Source organism: Miscanthus floridulus, chromosome 4 (assembly GCF_019320115.1).
Source record: "Miscanthus floridulus cultivar M001 chromosome 4, ASM1932011v1, whole genome shotgun sequence".
Classification (NCBI taxonomy): domain Eukaryota; kingdom Viridiplantae; phylum Streptophyta; class Magnoliopsida; order Poales; family Poaceae; genus Miscanthus; species Miscanthus floridulus.
Window position 1 is genome coordinate 73465426 of NC_089583.1, and position 19787 is coordinate 73485212.

A 19787-nucleotide genomic window follows, 5' to 3' on the forward strand; every position below is an offset into this window, starting at 1 on the left:
CGACCAGACGCCAGTCCCCGAGCAGAACACAAGTGTTCCGAGCACAAACCCCGATGAGGAGGATACCACAGCACCACAGGAGCTGGATCTAGCCGAGGGGCAGCAGCCAGAAGTTGCCCAGGACAAGGGTGCCGACGCGACGGCTCGTGGGAAAGCCCTGGTGGTCGTGGAGTCTGCGAACTCCGGACCACTGCCGCCTCCCGAACAGGAGGCTGAAGAGGATGAAGTGGAAGAAGTCCTAGGGCCGTCCCCAAGATAGACGACAACATGTATATGTGTCGCGCTATCGGAACGATGAATGGGTCATGCACGAGGAGATCCCAGAGGCTGAGGAAACCTTAAGAGTTGAGCGAGCAGCCAAACGCCTGGTGACTGAAGTCCAGGTATATTTGGCTTTAGTCCTTAAACCTGTTGTGTAGTCAAGCTGTCTGACGTAGCTTGTCTGTATGCAGGACGTGATGAAAACTGCGAGGTACCGAAAAAGGTGCTTCGACCAGATAGAAGTAGTCATGAAGACCAATAAGGAGCTGACGGCTGAAGTTGAACGCCTATGGCGCCAACTTGAAGCCACCGACCAGGAGAGGACAAACCAAGAAGCACAGAACCAAAACCTGGTCGGCCAGCTCAAAAACAAAGAGCAGGAGAAAACATGTAAGTGTTCACCGTATCATAGCAAGTGCTGGACTTGTGTTTTTTTTTTTTTGTTCCTGACAGTAATAGCTGTAATGCAGGTTTAGAAGCTGAAGTGACCCGCCTCCAGGGGGAGAACAGCCGCGCGCTTGCAGAATGTGGTCGCCTGAAGGAGGACAACGAGAAATTGGAACGCCGCCAGTCGGAACTCCAAGACCACACTAACAGAATGAAGGACGACCTGAAAAGTAAGCACTCCAGACCGCCTTGCTCATTCAACTGCCCACATTGCCTTGTCGTGTCATCACGTTTGATGTCTTGCAATATTTTCAGTTTTGAAAGTAAATGCCAAGAGGCACCTTGAGGCCGTGATCAAGGAGCGTGACGACTGGAAAGCACAATGCCTTAAGGCCGTCGAGGAGCGGGACACGTGGAGCAAGCGGTGCCAAGAAATGGCAACTGGCATTGTGCCCGTCCTCGACCTCATCGACCCGGCGCTCACAGAGGAAGAGCTAAGGACGCCTCAGCTCGGACTGGTCGAGAGATGCAAGCAAGCATGGGGATGGTTCCAAGACTTCGTGAAGGAGGCAGGTGAGTACACGGGCGCCCATGTGCTAAGCATGGTGCGTGCTCACTACCCCCTGATCGATCTCAAACGCTTGGAGGCTGGGTACCCGAAGGAGATAGACCCAGACAAGGCCGAAGAGCTTCGGACGGCCCAGCTGGACTTGTCGTCAAGGATAATTGGCGATATTAACCTGTGCGGAGGTGGGACAGCACCTGTGCAGGGTATGCCATCGACAAGCCAGCTGGAAATGCCATCACCTTCAAGCCAACCAACGAAGCCTGCGGTCTCGACCAGCCAGGCACCGGCGGGGCCATCCCCTTCAGCTTGACTAGCTCTAGAGTCCCCTAGAATCGAGTAGGGTATCGGAGGCGGCGAGCAGTAAATGCCATGCGCCCCGACCAGCCAATGTAATAGGCTTAGAGCTGTAGAAGGAGGACATAGTTGTGTTATTGTAAACTTGAGCCTTTTTAGGCAAGCTTGTAATAACGTAACTGTATATCATTATAAGCTTATTTGTTTGATACAAAACGCACTTTAAGCTTGAATTTTTTTTTTTGTCGGTGTAACTAAGTGGGAACGTGTTAACGCTCTGTTTTAGTTGTACCGTTTTGCTCGACACGTCATCCTGAAAAGTTTGTGCGGCCCCGGTCTGGCATGTGGTCGGAGTATGAGGTACTATGACCTGTGCATACGTGGACGCAGACAAGTCAAACCAGAGGGGACCTGCCGATCACCCGCAACGCAGAGAGCAGATCCCGTGCACGTGTTGGGAGGAACCGGAGACAGGTCCTGCTCCGAAAACCGTAGAAGGAGTGGTGGTCGGCTTGTACTGCCTTAGGTTAAAATAACCATAAATTCGGAGTGACACATTAGAGTGGTCGGAGAAATCATAATTGCTTTATTAAAGTAAATCGAAAATGTAAGTAGAGTACATATCTCAGTAGTTAAGCATAGAAACGTCTAAGCTTGTCGATGTGCCACGAGTTTGGTACGTCCGTGCCGTCCAGGTGAGCTAACCTGTAAGACGTTGGACGTGTGACTTCCTTGATCATGAAGGGTCCCTCCCATGGGGTTGCGAGTTTGTGGACGCCAGCCTGGTTCGTCTTCCACTTCAGGACTAAGTCCCCGACCACGAAGAAACGCTCTTTAACGTTCTTGTTGTAGTACCTGCGCAAAACAGCAAGGTATTTGGCCGTGCGTACGCAGGAATCAAGCCTTTTCTCTTCTGCGCTGTTGACTTCTAGCTCCCGTATTTCATTGACCCTGCCTTCATCGAAGTTCTCTACCCGTGCTGATCTGAAAGCTATATCTGGTGGGAGGACTGCCTCAGCGCCGTAAACCATAAAGTATGGTGAGACGCCGGTGTTACGACTGGGCTGAGTTCGGAGGCCCCAGACCACGGCTGGTAACTCTTTGAGCCATCTTCCAGGAGCTTTATCATTTTCTCTGTACATCCTCTTCTTCAATGCGTCCAAGATCATGCCATTTGCCCGCTCGACTTGTCCATTAGCTCTAGGATGCGCCACCGAGACGTATTTTACAACTATGCTCCTTTCATCGCAGAAGTCCCAAAAAGCGTTCCCGGTGAACTGAGTACCTAGATCAGTAATGATGCTGTTGGGCACGCCGAAACGGTGGATGACCTGGTCGAGGAATGTGACAGCTTTCTCTGAGGATGCCCGTACCAGAGGCATGTATTCTATCCACTTAGAAAACTTATCAATTAGCACGAAGACACATGTAAATTTCCCAGGAGCTGGTTTGAAAGGCCCAATCATGTCCAGTCCCCAGCAGGCGAAGGGCCAAGAGGCTGGAATCGTCTGGATCTCATGTGCTGGTACATGGATTCTCTTGGAGAAGAACTGACAACCCTCACAGCGGCGGACTAGCTTCTCTGTGTCGGCCACTGCTGACGGCCAATAGAACCCTGCTCGGAAAGCCTTACCGACCAGTGTTCTTGAGGCCACGTGGTTGCCGCAGGAGCCAGAGTGGATTTGGTCTAGGAGATGCTCGCCTTCCTCCTGGGTTATACACTTCATCAAGATTTCCTCCTTAGCGTTTTTGCGCCATAACTTGCCATCGGCGAGCAGATACTGCTTACTACGACGCATCAGTCGCTCATTTTCTGTTCGATCGATATAACCGCTACCATCTGTCAAGTACTTGATGAAAGGTGTTCTCCAGTCTGGCTCATGAGTGGTCGGAAGCGGCTCGGCTGTGCTCGGCGCCGGAACCGTAGCCACTAATTGCTGGTCTGAAATTTTGTTGGTCGTTGAATCTTCGTCTTCAATGGAAGGCGTGAGCAGGTCCTGGACGAATACGCCATGTGGGATTTTGGCTCGGGATGATCCTAACTTTGACAACGCATCCGCTGCTTGGTTCTTGTCCCGGACCACGTGTATGTACTCGATGCCATAGAACCTGCCTTCCAGCTTTCTTATTGATTTGCAATATGCGTCCATCTTTTCACTGGTCGTGTCCCAGTCCTTGTTGAGCTGGTTGATGACCAGAGCCGAATCTCCGTAGACATAGAGACGTTTAACCCCAAGCTCAATCGCAATGCGTAGACCATGCAGGCATGCTTCATACTCGGCGGCATTATTAGATGCTGTGAAATAAATCCTGAGAACGTACCGGAGCTGCTCCTTGGATGGTGACACGAAAAGAACTCCTGCTCCCGCACCGTCAATGTTGAGAGAACCATCGAAGTACATCGTCCAATATTCGTCGGATCCCGGAGAGGCAGGCGTGCTTAAGTCTGTCCACTCGACGATGAAATCGACGAGTGCCTGAGACTTGATTGTAGTACGGCTTGCAAATTCCAAGGAAAGGGGGCATAGCTCCATTGCCCATTTGACGATGCGCCCGTTCGCATCCTTATTGCGAATGATGTCCCCCAAAGGATACTCGGTCATGACTACCACACGATATCCGTCGAAGTAATGTCTCAACTTTCGGGATGTTATCAGTATGGCGTAGAGAAGTTTCTGAATCTGTGGGTACCTGGTTTTGGATTCGTTGAGTACCTCACTAATGAAATAAATTGGCCGCTGTACCTTGTAGGCGTGGCCCAGCTCGTCGCGCTCGACCACCAGTGTAGTGGAAACCACCCGATCGGTTGCCGCAATGTAAAGTAGGAGAGTTTCGTCTTCTCTGGGAGCAGTAAGTACCGGAGGTGACGTGAGGTATTGCTTCAGCTGCGTGAAGGCAGCGTCTGCTTCCTCCGACCACTCAAACTTCTCGGACGCTTTGAGCAGTTTGAAGAACGGTAGTCCTTTTTCTCCTAACCTTGATATGAAACGGCTTAGAGCAGCCATGCAGCCGGTAAGCTTCTGGACATCCTTCACCTTTCTCGGGGGCTTCATGTCTAAGACAGCTTTGACTTTCTCCGGGTTAGGGCGTATGCCGTCATAACTGACGACGTTGCCAAGCAATATGCCAGAAGGGACACCAAAGATGCACTTCTTTGGGTTTAATTTCCATTGGAACGTATTAAGGGCTGCGAAGGTGCGTTCTAGATTGTCAACAAGGGTATGAGCTTCCTTGGTTTTGACAACTACGTCGTCGACATAAGCCTCGACGAGGCCGTCTTTTATCTCGTCGTTGAGGCAGGCCTGTACAGCGCGTTGGTAGGTAGCACCGGCGTTTTTGAGCCCGAACGACATAGTCGTGTAGCAGTAGGCGCCGAAAGGCGTGATGAAAGATGTCTTGATCTGGTCGTCTTTTTTGAGAGCGATCTGGTGATAACCAGAGTAGCAATCGAGAAAGGAAAGCAGCTCGCAACCGGCGGTTGAATCTACGACCTCGTCTATGCGAGGTAAACCAAAGGGGTCCTTAGGGCAGTGTTTGTTGAGATCAGTGTAATCAACGCACATTCTCCATTCATTATTCTTTTTGCGTACAAGAACCGGGTTGGCTAACCATTCCGGATGATACACTTCTTTGATAAATCCGGCTGCCAAAAGCCGCGTAACTTCTACCCTAATCGCCTCCTTTTTGTCGCGAGCGAACCGTCGTAGCTTCTGCTTGATTGGTTTGGCCTTGCTGTTGACATTTAAGGAGTGCTCGATCAAGTCCCGAGGTACACCGGGCATGTCGGAAGGTTTCCATGCAAACACATCCACGTTGCCCCTCAAGAACCTGACGAGCGCGTCTTCCTATTTGGGATCCAGGTCGGCCCCGATAAGGGCCGTTTTGCTGGGATCGCCTTCGACCAGCTGGATCGTCTTGTGCTCCTTGGATCTGATGTTCTTGCGTGGAGCCTCGAGCTCTGGGATCTCCAGGTGGTCGGCCGGGGTCTTCTTAGCGTCGAGCATGGTCTCGGCCATGCGAATAGAGAGGTCGTGGGCCTCTGCGATTTTGAAGCTGTCGTCCTCGCAGGTATAAGCTGCGTATACGTTGCCCCTGAGGGTTAAAACTCCTTTCTCAGTAGGCATCTTGAGCACCAGATACCTGTAATGAGGTATGGCCATGAACTTGGTGAGCGACGGTCGACCAAGAATAGCATGGTAGGTGCCGTCGAAGTCAGCGACCACGAAGTTGACGTAGTCGGTGCGGAAGTGGTCCGGAGTCCCAAACTGCACAGGTAGCGTGATCTGCCCGAGAGGTGTGGAGCTCTGTCCGGGGAGAACGCCCCAGAACTGTGCCTCGTACGGCTTCAGGTCTGCCTGGGCTATTTTCAGAGCGGGCAGGCTGTTCTTGAACAGTATATCAATGGAGCTGCCGCCGTCGATCAGTACCCTGTCGAATTGAACCTTGTTGATACAAGGATCGAGGACCAGGGGAAAACGCCCTGGCTCGGGTATGGCGGCCCATTGGTCCTTCCTGCTGAAGTAGATTTCACGGTGAGACCACGGAGGAAGCTGTGGATCGGTGAGAAGGTTGTCGGTGTTTGCCACGTTCATGCAAGCGCGGGCGAGCAGCTTGCGTTCTCGTTTGGTTTCGATGGACACCTTGGCGCCGATGATGGTGTGTACGCGATCAGTCGGCTTGACGTATTTGTGACGAGGGTCTGCATCGTCGTCGTCGTTGTCCTCGTTGCGCTGTTCCCCCGCGTCGTTAGGCTTGTCGGACGTATCCGGAGCCTGTTGACGCGTGTAGATAGTCTTGAGGACGCGGCAATTCTCCATGGTGTGGTTCGACTTAGGATGGAGCTGGCAGGGCCCCTTCAATGCTTTGGCGTAGTCGTCCTCGTAGTTACGACGTCCGCCGCCCTTTTTCACGGTATTGACCTCGCCGTCGTCTTCCCGAGCGCGCTTGTTTCTGTAATCGCCACGGCGGTTGCGTCGCTGATTACGTTGATCACGGTGGTCGCGGGAGTCGTTGCGCTGGTTGCGGCGGTCAAAATTGTCGTTCCGACCACGATTACTGCGGTAATCGTCGCGGTGTGGAGGGTGGTCGGAGCGTGGAACCCTTGCTGCTTCTTCAACGATTATCTTTTTAGCGTCGTCAGCGTCCGCATATTTCTTAGCGGTGGCCAAAAGCGCTGTGACCGATTCGGGTCTCTTCCGGAGGAGCTTGTCTCTTAGGGCGTCGTGGAAACGGAGGCCGGTGACGAAAGCCTCGATTGCTTCGTTGTCGGATATTGATGGGACCTTGATGCGCATCTCCGAGAAACGCCGAACGTACTCGCGCAGTGGTTCATCCTTTCGATCTCGGATCCGCTGCAAATCGTACTTGTTGCCGGGTTGTTCACAAGTAGCGATGAAGTTGTCGATGAAGGCCTGCCTGAGCTCCTGCCAAGAGTCAAAATAGTTCGCTGGCAAGCTAACCAGCCATTGGTGACCTGCATGACCAACAGCGACTGGGAAGTAGTTAGACATGACGTGCTCGTCGGCCATGGCTGAGCGGCACGCAGTTTCGTAGAGCATGACCCATAATTCGGGGTTTTCCTTGCCGTCGTACTTCTGAAGCTTCTCGAGCTTGAAATTCTTGGGCCATATGACTTGGCGCAGGTGTGGAGTGAACTGCTTCAGGCCCGGCGGACCGTGGGCGGTGTCATACTCCATACGGCGATAGCTTTCATGGGATGCACGATCGTCGGCTCTTTGGTTGATGCGAGCACGTAGATCACGTCCACCGAGGTGATGGCGGAGATCGTTATTGCCATCGCGGCGATCTCGATTGCCATCTGGGTTGGCCCTGCGACCGTGGTTATCACGGCGATTGTCGCGGTTATCTCGGCGGTTGTCGCCTCGAACGTCGTGGCGGTTATCCTCCCGGCGGCGGTTGTCGTCCCGACCACCATCACGACCACCGTTTCCGCCTTGACGGTTGTCTGATGGGTCGTTATTGCGCGAGCCACGTTGGTTGAGTGGCTGTGAGCGACTTGAGTATTGGCGGCTGTGGCTTGATTCGACAGAAACGGATGGAGCCCGGGCTTGGTTCATCTCTGCGGTCTGAGCCATAGCAGCCGTCAGATAAGCTTGTATGTCATCGCGGATTACTTGAGTCTCGGGAGTGTTGGGCAGCCGCTGCATTGTCGCCATGGCGACGGCTACGTTGGCGCTTGGGGTCTTGAAGACTTGTTTGTCCCCCACCCTGTCGAAAGCATTGTTGAGGTCACGTGGCTGGACCCTTATGCGTCGTGCCTCCTGGTCTGCTCCAGCTTCGGTTTGCCGGCGATTAAACCGGTCAATATTGCGTGCTTCGCGTGCAGTCTTTTCTTGTTCTGTTTCGCCAACCGCTGGCGGCTCGTCGTTGCTGACAACATGGATTAATTCCCCTCGTCTTGGCGGGAAAGACGGAAATTGGGGGAAACCCGGGGCGTGGTCTGGTAGATCCAGATCGTATTTGACGCCTTCATCTTCGTGACGCTGAAGCTCGGTTTGGACCGATGCGTTGGAAGCAATGCCGGATGAAGAGCTGGAATCACCCTCTCGGACTGTGTGGATGGATCCTTCTTGATAATCTTCGATCCGGACCATGTTGACGATGTTGCATGGCTTCGGCCGAGATCGATGTATAGGACACAGATCCGAGCGGCGTCGTAGGTTGTACGCGTAGCTGGAGGCAGCGTTTCGCAGGCCGTAGGGCTGGACCTGGTGGTTCTCCTTCGGGACCTCGTACTCGCAGAGTCGGAGACCCGTCGCGAAGGCTGGCTGGCGACGAGCGGAGCGCCCCTCAGGGGTAGATACGACCACAAGATCTGTTCCAAGTCGTGCAGGACGACTGGTCCGAGCTGGTCGGATAGATCTGTTGCGGGGAGATGTTACCTGCTCATTAGGTTGACTTTGAATCGTACTTACCAGAGCTAGGGTTTCAGCGAGTTTGATGCCGACCCGATCGATGGAGTCGAGCAAGTCGGTGTCGTCGATCTGCTTTCCTTTGTAGCGGGGAAGCGGACGACGGGTTGTCGGCGTGGCTGTAATCGTGGTCGGAGCCAGATGTACCGTGGTCGGAGCCAGATCCATCGTGGTCGGAGCCACGTTCGTCGTGGTCGGAGCCGTGTCCACCGTGGTCGGAGCCAGATCCATCGTGGTCGGAGCCACGTTCGTCGTGGTCGGAGCCGTGTCCACCGTGGTCGGAGCCGCAGCCGATGCAGGTGAAGTAGTCGTCGGCGCGGGTTGAATCCACGCCTCCTCCGCGGTCATGGCGATGGAAACGTCGGGGCTGGTGGTCCAGGTGATCTGGCCGACGGTGAACGTGAGGCCGTTGGGCGTAGCCATGGAGCCGGAGATGATGACCATCTTGTTTGCTTGGAGAGCAGTACGCACACCCCCTACCTGGCGCGCCACTGTCGACGAAATATGGTCGGCAGTCTACCTAGGGGTATGCCCAAGGTAGTAGATTATCGGCAGACAGATGCGCAAGTCCCAAACAAGACGGTGACGCAAGACAGACACGAGGTTTTATCCAGGTTCGGCCGCCAAGAAGGCGTAATACCTACGTTCTGCGTCTGATTTGTATTGCTGTATGTCAATGAGAGATGTTTTTTAGAGGGGTCCCCTGCCCGCCTTATATAGTCCGGGGGGCAGGGTTACAGATCTGGAAACTAATCCTAGTCAGTTACAATTGCCATATGTGGCCGGACAAGGATTCCTATTCTAATCGACCAGGATCCTGCTTGGTCGCCAAATCCGTCTTGATTCCTTGTGCGGGACTCCGATCAGGTGGACCGAGCCGCACGTCGTTTTTCGGGTGGACTGAACCCATCGATCCGGGCCAGCCCAAGCTTAGCCGTAAGGGTATAGGGGTTAATACCCCCACATTCACCATAGTAGATCCAAGTATCAATTTATGTATCGGACTAAAATCTGTCACTTTTGTACAACTATTGTTGAACTAAATGCAAGGTGATTAACCAGGTGTTCAATTTATTGAACTATAAATGATAGTAGATCCAAGTATCAATTGATGTGTCAAACTAAAATCTATTAGTTTTATACAACTATTGTGGAACTAAATGCAAGGTGATTAACCAAGTGTTTAATTTATTGAACTATAAATGATAGTAGATCCAAGTATCAATTGATGTGTTGGAGGCATCCTACTTCCCTAGACACTAGCCCTGGTACAAGGGCAACCAATTTATTGAACTGTATATACACTCTCCTACGGTCCTACCACACCTCCCTCCCATCCATTCCCCACTTTGCTCCCTTGCACTGCTTCACTCTACTAGCGTCAGATGAAAGGTAGCCTCTCGCGTGCTCACTGCTCCTTCACCTCCAACCTCGCCGGTGCACAAATCTTTAGTGCGTAGTCCCTGCTTCTCTGCTCCATCTGTATCTAAGGTAACTGCACTAGATCTGCTCCTTCATTAGATTATATATTCCTTTGTATTGCTCTCTCATGCTCTCTGCTCCTTCACCTCCAACCTAGCTATAGTAATTTTGTTGGATCTACAGATGAAAATGCATCTTCTCATTCTGGAGTTTGTGGACTTGTATACCTATGGAGTGCAGCTTGTGAGCCTTATTGTCCTCAGTATTGGTTCACCAAATAGTGCTTTGTGAACAAAGTCGATGAGCCAAATGAAAGTGGACCAATGGATGTGGACAGGGTTGTAGTGGTCAAGGCTCGGGATGACATGGAGATTGACAACGATCCCGTGGAGGTCAACGATCTGTAGGATCTTATGGAGATTCACAACGATCCCATGGAGATCAGAGATCAACTAGGATCTGCATGGAGAATGATTAATTATGCAACCACTAATGTACATATGAAGGCCTTTTAACTTTTGCATAGTGTCGGCCTAATTAGTATCTATATTTTAGTTTTTTGCATGCTTGTTAGCTTGGTAGTGTCCACCTACTTATTCGGTATGAATGTATGGAACTCAAGTTTGATTTCTTTCAATTCGAGAGTACTAGCATTGTGCTTTCCTTAAGTTTTCTAAGTGCGCGTTTTGCCTTTCTTTCAATATAAATCTATGTGCCTTATTATTCACCATCGAACTCAAGTTGGCTTCCTTTCAATCTGAGTACTGGAATTGTGCTTTTTTGAGTTTTCTAAGTGCGCAGTTAAGATTGTGTTTCTTAGTGTTCATCACCATATCATACGGAGGTCTCTAGGAGATAATACGACCTAGCCACCGGTGATGGTTGTGGCAGAACTACCTAATTTAATGCCTCACAGGAGTGCTTGTCTTCTATTAGACACTAAGCACTTAGGGGAGAACACTAGATTACTCGGTTCCGTCGGACACACCCCAGGGGAGAACCCAAAAATCCACATTTTTGCCATCAGGATCACAAATGAGAGAATAAAGCTTACATCATTCGTAACCATTTCTTACATCACTTTTAATACAACATCAGAGTATAATATTTATTAATATAACAGCGGAATGAAATCATGTTATCAGAGTTATAAACAATTTAATTGAACAGCGGAATAGAAACATGTGAACAGAGTTACAGCGGAAATAAACCTCTATTAATGACATGATGAAGTATTGATATATATATAGACTACGGCAACAGATTATGAAACTTTCATTTATAAAAGTATTTGGTGAGAGTTATAAATAACAACTATGATCGCAGCGTAAAGGAAATCCTCTCTGAGCCCACCAGGAGGAATCCACACACAAAGGTCAGCTCAAGCCTCCACCTATTACCTGCAACAGGAGGAATAAAACCCTGAGTACTCAATTGTACTCAGCAAGACTTACCCGATAGGAGAAAAGAAAAGACTCCAAGGATATGCAAGGCTATCTGGTTTGTGGGTTGCATTTGCAGAAAGCATTACTAAGCGTGCGTCCTTATATTTGATTTTTAATAATAGCCGCATTGGTTCATTAACTAACCATTCTATGTAAGCACCTGTGCTACTTTCAAGCAGGTAGTAAGCAATCAGATTTCCTTTTCCATCTTCCATCTTTCATCTTCCAGTTCTTACTACGATGCTGAACCGTAGACAAGCCGTACCGGATAGCCCGGTGATTCGCGAATCAATGCCCCCAGCTGGGTACCCCAAAAACACACGCCCTGCTTGTACCCTAGGCACAAGCAGGACTGACCCATCACTCTCCTGTCCTGGGTGTCTAGGTCCCCATCCAAACTGGGACTCCAAGCCCCCACCCCTGAGTCCCGGACTCAGTGCGGTGCAACGACCTCCTCCACCAAAAACAAACCCTAACAGTCGGTCCGAAAAGAGCCGGATCCACGACAAGAGAGCAACAAGTCTTCCAAGCGCCCATACACAAGTATGTGCTCGAGATAATAAGTCTGTGACCTACCTAGAGTCATATGCAACGATCGGTCCTTAACCGACCAGACAGGGAAAAATGGTGTAACCAAGCTATGACCCGCCTCCGCGGCGACACAACTTCTTACACCCACCAATACCCAAACCATATCCCTACCCGGTCACCATTTTCCTTTCCACCATTTTCATATTTTCCAAGTGATAGTAATCCAATAATATATTTCCTATCTCTCGCGAGTGACAGGCAATCACTCGACTTCTACTAGAGTCCTGTAGCATAGCAATCTACACGATCCTGTCATACTAGTAAGACTCATAGGATAAAGATATATATGCAAGTGGGTTTCATTCAACTCCTTAAAACTTAATGCACATATATAATTTAAACTGTAGAAAGGTAGGGGTTATGCACCGGGGCTTGCCTAGGTAAAATATAATCAGAAGTTAGCTTTCCATCATGGCGACATGATCTCCAAAAGCAACATTCCTCCAGCAACTCCCAATGACTCCGTGATCCATTGATGTCCCTATCATGATATGCAATGTAATGAAATGCAAGGGTATGATCAACTGACTGCAATCGTGACTCGTATAAATTCGCTCTACGTCCCTCAAGTTAACGGGCTAATTCTAACGATGATCATACTTAGGCTACATATACACATTGTCAGATAAGGCGTTACTTCCCAACAATTATTGTAGTTATATAAACCAACTGTGTTTCTATATTTCATTGTATTGATTTAATCGTTATTCAAAATAGAGCATCATTATCTACCCAGCAACTAATTCTTATTGAGCTACAAAATTTACAGTGAGTAGGTAATAATATTAGTAGTTTACTGTCAAATCTTTAGAGTCAACACTATTACCAATTTATCCAGAAAATTCCTACAAGTTCATCTTTTAACAATATTCAGCATTTTAAAATAATTATATAGCTCCCAAAAATATTGCCAAACTTTGTGAACAAAATATACTAACATGTAGAGCATGATTTTAGGGGACTAATAAGACTGGTTTCGCTATTTATGGATTCCTATGCTATTTTCTACGAATTTTACAAGCTCACTTTATAAGCTAAATTATCAAATACTCTACAAACTAAAGAAGGCCGTCAGTCATTAAACGGCCTAGCTCGGCCTGGCCCAGCGAGGCGGTGGCCCAACAAGGTAGGGCAACAGCGCAGGCGGCCCAGCCAAGCCAACCCTCGTGCGGCCAAGCGCGGCCCAGCCGGTAGGCAGCGACCTAGGTGCGGGGCGGCAGACTAGCCCAGCAGCGACGTCAGCAACGTGGGCGGCCCAGGCGACTGAGCGGCCAGCCCACGCGTGGAAATAGGCTGGCCCAGCAGGGCGCGTGGCCGAATCCTGCCCAAGCGGCCAAGCAATGGCCCAAGAGCGGGGCAAGGCACGGCACATACGCGAGAAGGCCACTAAATTTTCCTTAAATTATGACAAGGTCCAACAACACTATTTACTTGAGTCAAGTACTTTGCGGAAAGAACCCCGTACAAAATATTTCTTGGATTTATCACCCGTCTCACCTTCCTCCTTCCTAGAGACAGCGTGCACGGAGCAGAGGGAGTACCGGCCGGCGGTGAAACCCGGTTGCACGCCCGTTGACGATGACGGGGAGGCCAAACGGCGCAGCGGCTGGGCGTGGGCACACGGACACGGCACGTCGGCCCGGCGCTCAGCTACGGCAGTCGCGGGAGTTCGGGGTGGCCACGACGCACACGGAAGGGAAGCAGCAACGGGAAAAGGAGGGGCATCGTGCTCGGGCATGGTGGGGGCGGCCTTGTCGTTGGAGCATGCCGGCGGCATCCGCGGACCACAGCATGGTGGCTCGGGCGAGCGGCACGGAAGGACGGCGAAGAGAAGGCAACGCCGAGGCGGTGCTGACACCGAGATGCAGGGCACGGCATCGGGAGAGCAGCAGTCGAGTCATGTCCGGCCGAGCGCTCAGAAGTAGTAGCTGACCAGAGCGAGCCGCGGTGCTCGCGGCCGGACCGGTGACGGGCGTAGCCATGGCGGCCATGGAGCAGCGTGGTCAGCGCGGACAGGATGACGCGCTGCGGTTGTGGAGCTAGGATGGCGGTGGGATGCTATGGCCGGACGGCCCTGCGGTGGAGACGGAGGGCAGCGCGGCGGAACAGCAGGGACGGCGCGGGATCGAGGGCATGAGCGGACGACGGCGTAGGGAGGACTGGTTCCAGCGTGGTGGTGGCTTCACGCGTGCACGCAAGGGAAACCGGCGACGGTGGCCACAGTGGGCTGCGCGAGTTGCTCGGATGGGCGAGCTAGGGAAGGGTGTTGCGGCATGGATGCCGAGGAACCACGGAGCTTCGGCCTTGAGCAAGGGGAAGAGCGGGAAGGAAAAGCAGGGGCGTCTCGAGGGAAACTGCTGGCCAAGAGACGCGGCCGCTGCGGTGGTGCGGCCACTGGGCGGAGCACGGCAGGCGCGGCCAAGGCGTGCACGCGCGCGGGGAAGAAAACAGAGGAGGAAAAGGAGGGGTGCGGCGGTGGTGGGAGGCGCAGTTATGGCTGGCTCAGTTGCACCTGCGAACGTGGGGGAAAAGGAGAGGCATAGGTGGGGAAAAGCAGCGCTCGGCCAAAATCAGAATGTTGGGACTGAAGTTCCTGGCTAGGGCGCTTAGCTCGGAAGAGAAAAGTTGAGACCAAGACAGACAGGCGCACGAGGCAGGGCGTGGGCTACCGGGAAAGAAAAGTGGCCATGTATCCGACAACGGAGGCAGGCAGGGCTTGGCGCGATGCACATGGAAATGGAGTGGTCAACGCAAGCAGTGCCCTCCGATGGCTCTAGCGGGACAAGCAAGGCAGGGGCATCCCATCGCCATTGATACCGGGCCCCAGGGGACAAGCGGCCGGAACAGTGACCAACATGATTTTTAAAACGTCGACCAAAGCCAAACAAGTGAGACAACTTATTATATGTTTCCTATTAGGATCTCATTAGCATGTTTTCACCTAACATGAACTCACCTACAATGTTCGTTTAGTTTTTCTTAACCGCAAAAGCGACTCACGTTAGGGTTTGTTTTATCATTGCATGTGAGTTTAAAATTTAAAATCCATGGAACTCGTGTTGATAATTTCTCTTAAGCCTATATCACAGTGCTAAGCAAACTCATAACACCAGAGGTGTTACAATGGTAGTATGCATTCACCATCGCTTACTTGCAAAATTTCCAATCCCGTGTTTGAACCCTCCCGCGCGGAACTAATGAAAGTTTGATTCCTACGTGCTGTAAAAGTTACGCAGAGAGTAAGCAACCCCTACTCCAACAACCACCCTAACCCCCCACCCCGCTACTGCCCTCTCCCCCAACACACACATAGCTTTTCTTTTCCTCATTGCCACTATGCATCATCACCGCTCCTGCTCATCAGCGCTGCTTAGCTCTTGCTCCAGCTAGTGCACATCGTCGGATTGCCTGCACAGATCCATCGGCGAACGAGTTGTTGCTATCACTGGCATTGCCACTTGTGCTCACCGCCACCAGAATCAAAGGCAAGTGTAATAAGGCCTTACTTGCATCACCATCCCTTCTCCTCAAAACTCATCTCCTTACTAATGTTTATTGATGCAATTCCATGGCAGGGCAGCCTCATCCCTTTGGCTGGTGGTGTCCTTCTAGATGGAGGCCCCAACATGAGAAACGCAGTGGATAGCCTCTCAGACGATGTGCTTGCCGACATCTTCTGCAACCTCCTCGCCTGGTCCTTGTGCTGTTACAAATGTGTTTGTCGCTCCTAGAATCATGTCATCTCTGACTCCTATCGCCATAAGAAGCTTTCACAGATTGTTGTCGGCTTCTTCTATGGCAGCTGGTGGAAGGGCAATCGCCACTTCACCCGCTTCACCGGTGAACAGCCCTCCTTGTCCTTCTTGCCTTTCCCCCTTCAAAAAGACCTAGTCTCAGATTGTTGCAGCAGCCTCATCCTTTAATGGTGTGCTAGGCCTAATGGATTATAGCGTAGCATCCGTTCTATTGGTCAGGCTCACTTAGGTTTTGACCCAACGTCCTTGCACTTCCATGTGATTAAATTTGTTGAGGTGGAGGGTGCGTGCGTAGGTGTGGAGATCTACTCATCTAAAACTGCAGCATAGATCTTTAAGGAATCTGAATGGGGCGAGGGTAGTATTGTTCTACGTTCAAAATTGTGAAGTGTTTTTCTTAATGGTTTTATGCACATGGTTGAGTACTCTATGATAGTTGTTGTGGATATGGAGGGAAAGACATGGAGGAAAATTCATAAACCAGGTGGTGCTAAAATGTCCATCCATCAAGCTTAAGGTCACCTGTGTGTGTGATGTGCTGATTTTTGCAATAGGTCTTGGCTTTTAGTGTGGATACTTGAAGACTATGGTACTGATAACTGGAGTTTGAAGCATGTTGTGGACATGGAGGAACTATTTGGATACATGAATATTAAAGTTTGTTCTAAGCTTTGTGATGAGGAGTATAGAGTGATTACAGTTCACCCAGAACGGAATATCATTTTCCTTGTCGGGAAGGATAGAACATTGATTGCATATGACATGGACCGTAGAAAGGTTCATGTCACCCATGCTCGTGTCATCCTCTTTTGTATATCAAGAGGGTGTTTCCATATGAATAGGTCTTAGAGGGCATTTCCATATGAACAGATCTTATTATCGTCCATATGTTTTCTTGTTCATGGAGTCATTAGCAGAGCAGTAAAGGTGCATTTCCAACATTTTATCCTCATGATAGTCTTTGTTTAGGTAGGAAGTTGTTTTCATTCTATGTATGTATAGGCCAATTTTGGCTTGTTAATTAAAGGAATGATATGTTCAATATTATTAATTCTGTTGTTTTGTTCATATTGTGGATCAGAGATGAATAAGAGGGGTTCCATGGTGCATTGGCTACCAATCCGAAGTATGCACTAATTATATTCATTTTGCCTTGTAAGCAGGAGTGCCACATAGAAGGAGCATAGTTATGTCATTTTGTTATGTAAGTCTATATACATCAGTACCTTTAGTATGTTCTATGTACTACTTGTGTTAGGACATCAGTTGAGAAAGATGTTATGGTAGCGTCCATTGTTATTGTAAAAAGTACTCTAGTTTGTGAACATGATTTATGGATGTAATGATTATATATATGTATGCTTTGTGTTCATGAAGCTATTAAGGGCCCAGCTGAATTAGTAACTATTGTGAAACCGGATGAAATTCTAGCACCATCGGATGTAAGCACTGTTCATTGTTTTTGTTATCACCACCGTCGCTATGCGTATGATGTGGCAGGGATCAAAAATATATCACTGCCGAATCCTTTACTAACCTAACACCAACAAAACAATCATCAAAGGCAGATCATGGTGCAAGGCAATAGTGACCATGACCTTTGTACTGGTGGATCATACGCTAAAGCAACGGTGGTGTTAACTTCTGCACAGGCATCTCTGTAACACCCCAGGTGTTAGCCTTGCACAAATTGACTTGCACAGCATGAGCATGAACATCAAGCATTCATATATAAGCATTTACACTTGAAACATTTGATTGAAACATATGCAACATTGCTTGTTATTTCATGTTTCCTTATATATATGCATATGATCATGAGTGTATACATGTAATTGGTTGATATGAGGCACAAAAGCATATTAGCAACACTTAGGTTAGCAAATGGAACATTGTTCATGAAGGTCACCTTTCATGATCAAGCACTCAAGTGATGTTATATGTGTTGACCTAGATAGCCCTATGTGTGACCAATGCATGAAATGATTGTGTGACCTTGCAAATAGCTTAAACATGTTTAGAGTATCATTAGGAACAACTATGGTATTCATGGTTAGGGGCAAATTGGTCACCAAGCCATAGTTTGAATGTATACCATCATTTGAATGTAGCATGTTTGACCAAGTTTGAACTATGTGCTAGAGACCTTGCATGGAGGTGGTCACTAAAGCAAAGTTGTAGTATTTAAGATGGGGAACAACTTTTATTTTTAGGTTAGTGAGTGGTTTAGCTCCTAACATGCTTGAATTAGGCTCACAAAAATCAGCAAATCAACATTTTCAACACTTAGCAAATTTTGCTAAGTCAAGTGCTCTGACAGTTTGAAAACTTCAACTTTGGGATGACATTACTCCTTAACCACTGGGAATTAGGTCTTGAGTGCTAAATAGAAACTGGAGTTGGTACATTAGTCTTCAATTTCGGTTTAGGAAATTTTAGCTAACAATCCACGGATTTGGAGTTGTCGTCGCTGCAAAACTCGCTGTCAGGCCGAAATCGGGTGCTCTGACGAACTGAAACGATCGACGTCCATGGTCGACCGCCTTCAGACGATGGCTGTCGCATGGAGCCAAGGCATGCCGTGTGTCGCCGGCGCCCTACCCCGTGTGGCCAAGCCAGGCCAGAGCACACCTTATCACTCCCTACACTCGCCCGCTCTAGCCTCGCGCAACCATTTCGCTTTTCTGCCCCCTCCTTCACCGGCCAAAGCACCTTAGCAGCAGCCGAGCACTTCCCCACCTCCACCGTCGCCATAGCCAGCACAAGCTTGCGCCTCATCGCCCAATTGCCACCGTAATAGCTCCTCTGTGATCCCGCTGTCATGCCACGCCCGCAATCGTTTCCCCTAGCCACACTTGGTAAGATGTTTCGCCGTGTGGACCTCGCCGGAGCATCACCGCCGCGTCCGTCACCATGGCTAGAGAGCCTCAGTCCACCTTTCCCCGCGTAATCTTGTGCACTAGGTTTGCCAAGGTTAGTGGATGCTCGTTCGAGCTTTAGGTTGAGTCGCCAGGGCCACCGCCGGCGTAGCTCCGTTGTCCGGCTCCGCCGTGCCGCCATGAATGCTGCCACCGTGCTTAGCTCCGACGATAGGCTCGGTCAAGTAGGTCAATAGGCCTGGGAGGTCGTGGGGATCATGATGTGTAGATGCCATCACCGGGGAAGCTCGCCATCGATGAGCCATGGCCGTGCAGTACCAAGCAATGCCGCTGCCCTATTCTATGTCACTGGCGTGTGGGGCCCGGCTGTCAACGGCACAGTTTCTAAAGATAGGTCATTTGTTTATAGATTTGGTGCAATCTTTGAAAATTTGATAAGTTGGGCTATGTAGATTCAAAAATTGTGAAATAAATTTGGTAGTGTTCCTTAGGAAGTGTAGTATTTAGGAAAAATATAATCTTGACACTTGTAGTAGAATTTTTGGAGGATTTAAATTGAAACTTGAAATGTGTTTTTGAATGCATGTAAACTTGTTTATTTTATATCTAGAGTTCCTATTCTCCAAAAATTATGAAATTTTTGTGGCAAGCTGCTCTTGACATTATGAGCTCTGGTAAAAATTTGAGAGTCAGTGCATATATAGATTTGTAGTTATAGATTTTTTTTATAATTAGGTAATCCTTGTATGAATTTTTATAAATTATTTATGAATCCAATATTCATGAAATTTGTTGGAGGTTATCCTAGTACCATATGGATGATAAGAAAAATATAAAATCTATTGCTTGACACTTTTCACTAGGGTTTTCTATTTTTGCTATTGTAAGCCTTTCTGCCTTGTCATTTTTGTATAGAATGTTCTACTTGGTAAAATGGCATGAAACTTTTACAGTAGTCTTTTGGTAGAATTAGTAAGGCACTATAAATGTTTGAGAAATTATGATGCACATTTGGTATATGTTTATTATTTAACCTAAGTATCTAAATAAAATAATAAAGGCATTTAAATAAATAGTTTGGGCTTTACCATTATGCTCTCTTGAGTGTATTTGGTATGCTTAAACTGTTGGTAGACTTTGTGTTGTAAAAATTTGAAAGCTTACATGAAGTAAAAGTATTGTTGCTTTATAATTCGAGTTGAAAGGGTTTTCGGATAGATTTGATAGTTTGGTGTGTTGCATAGTGAAAATGA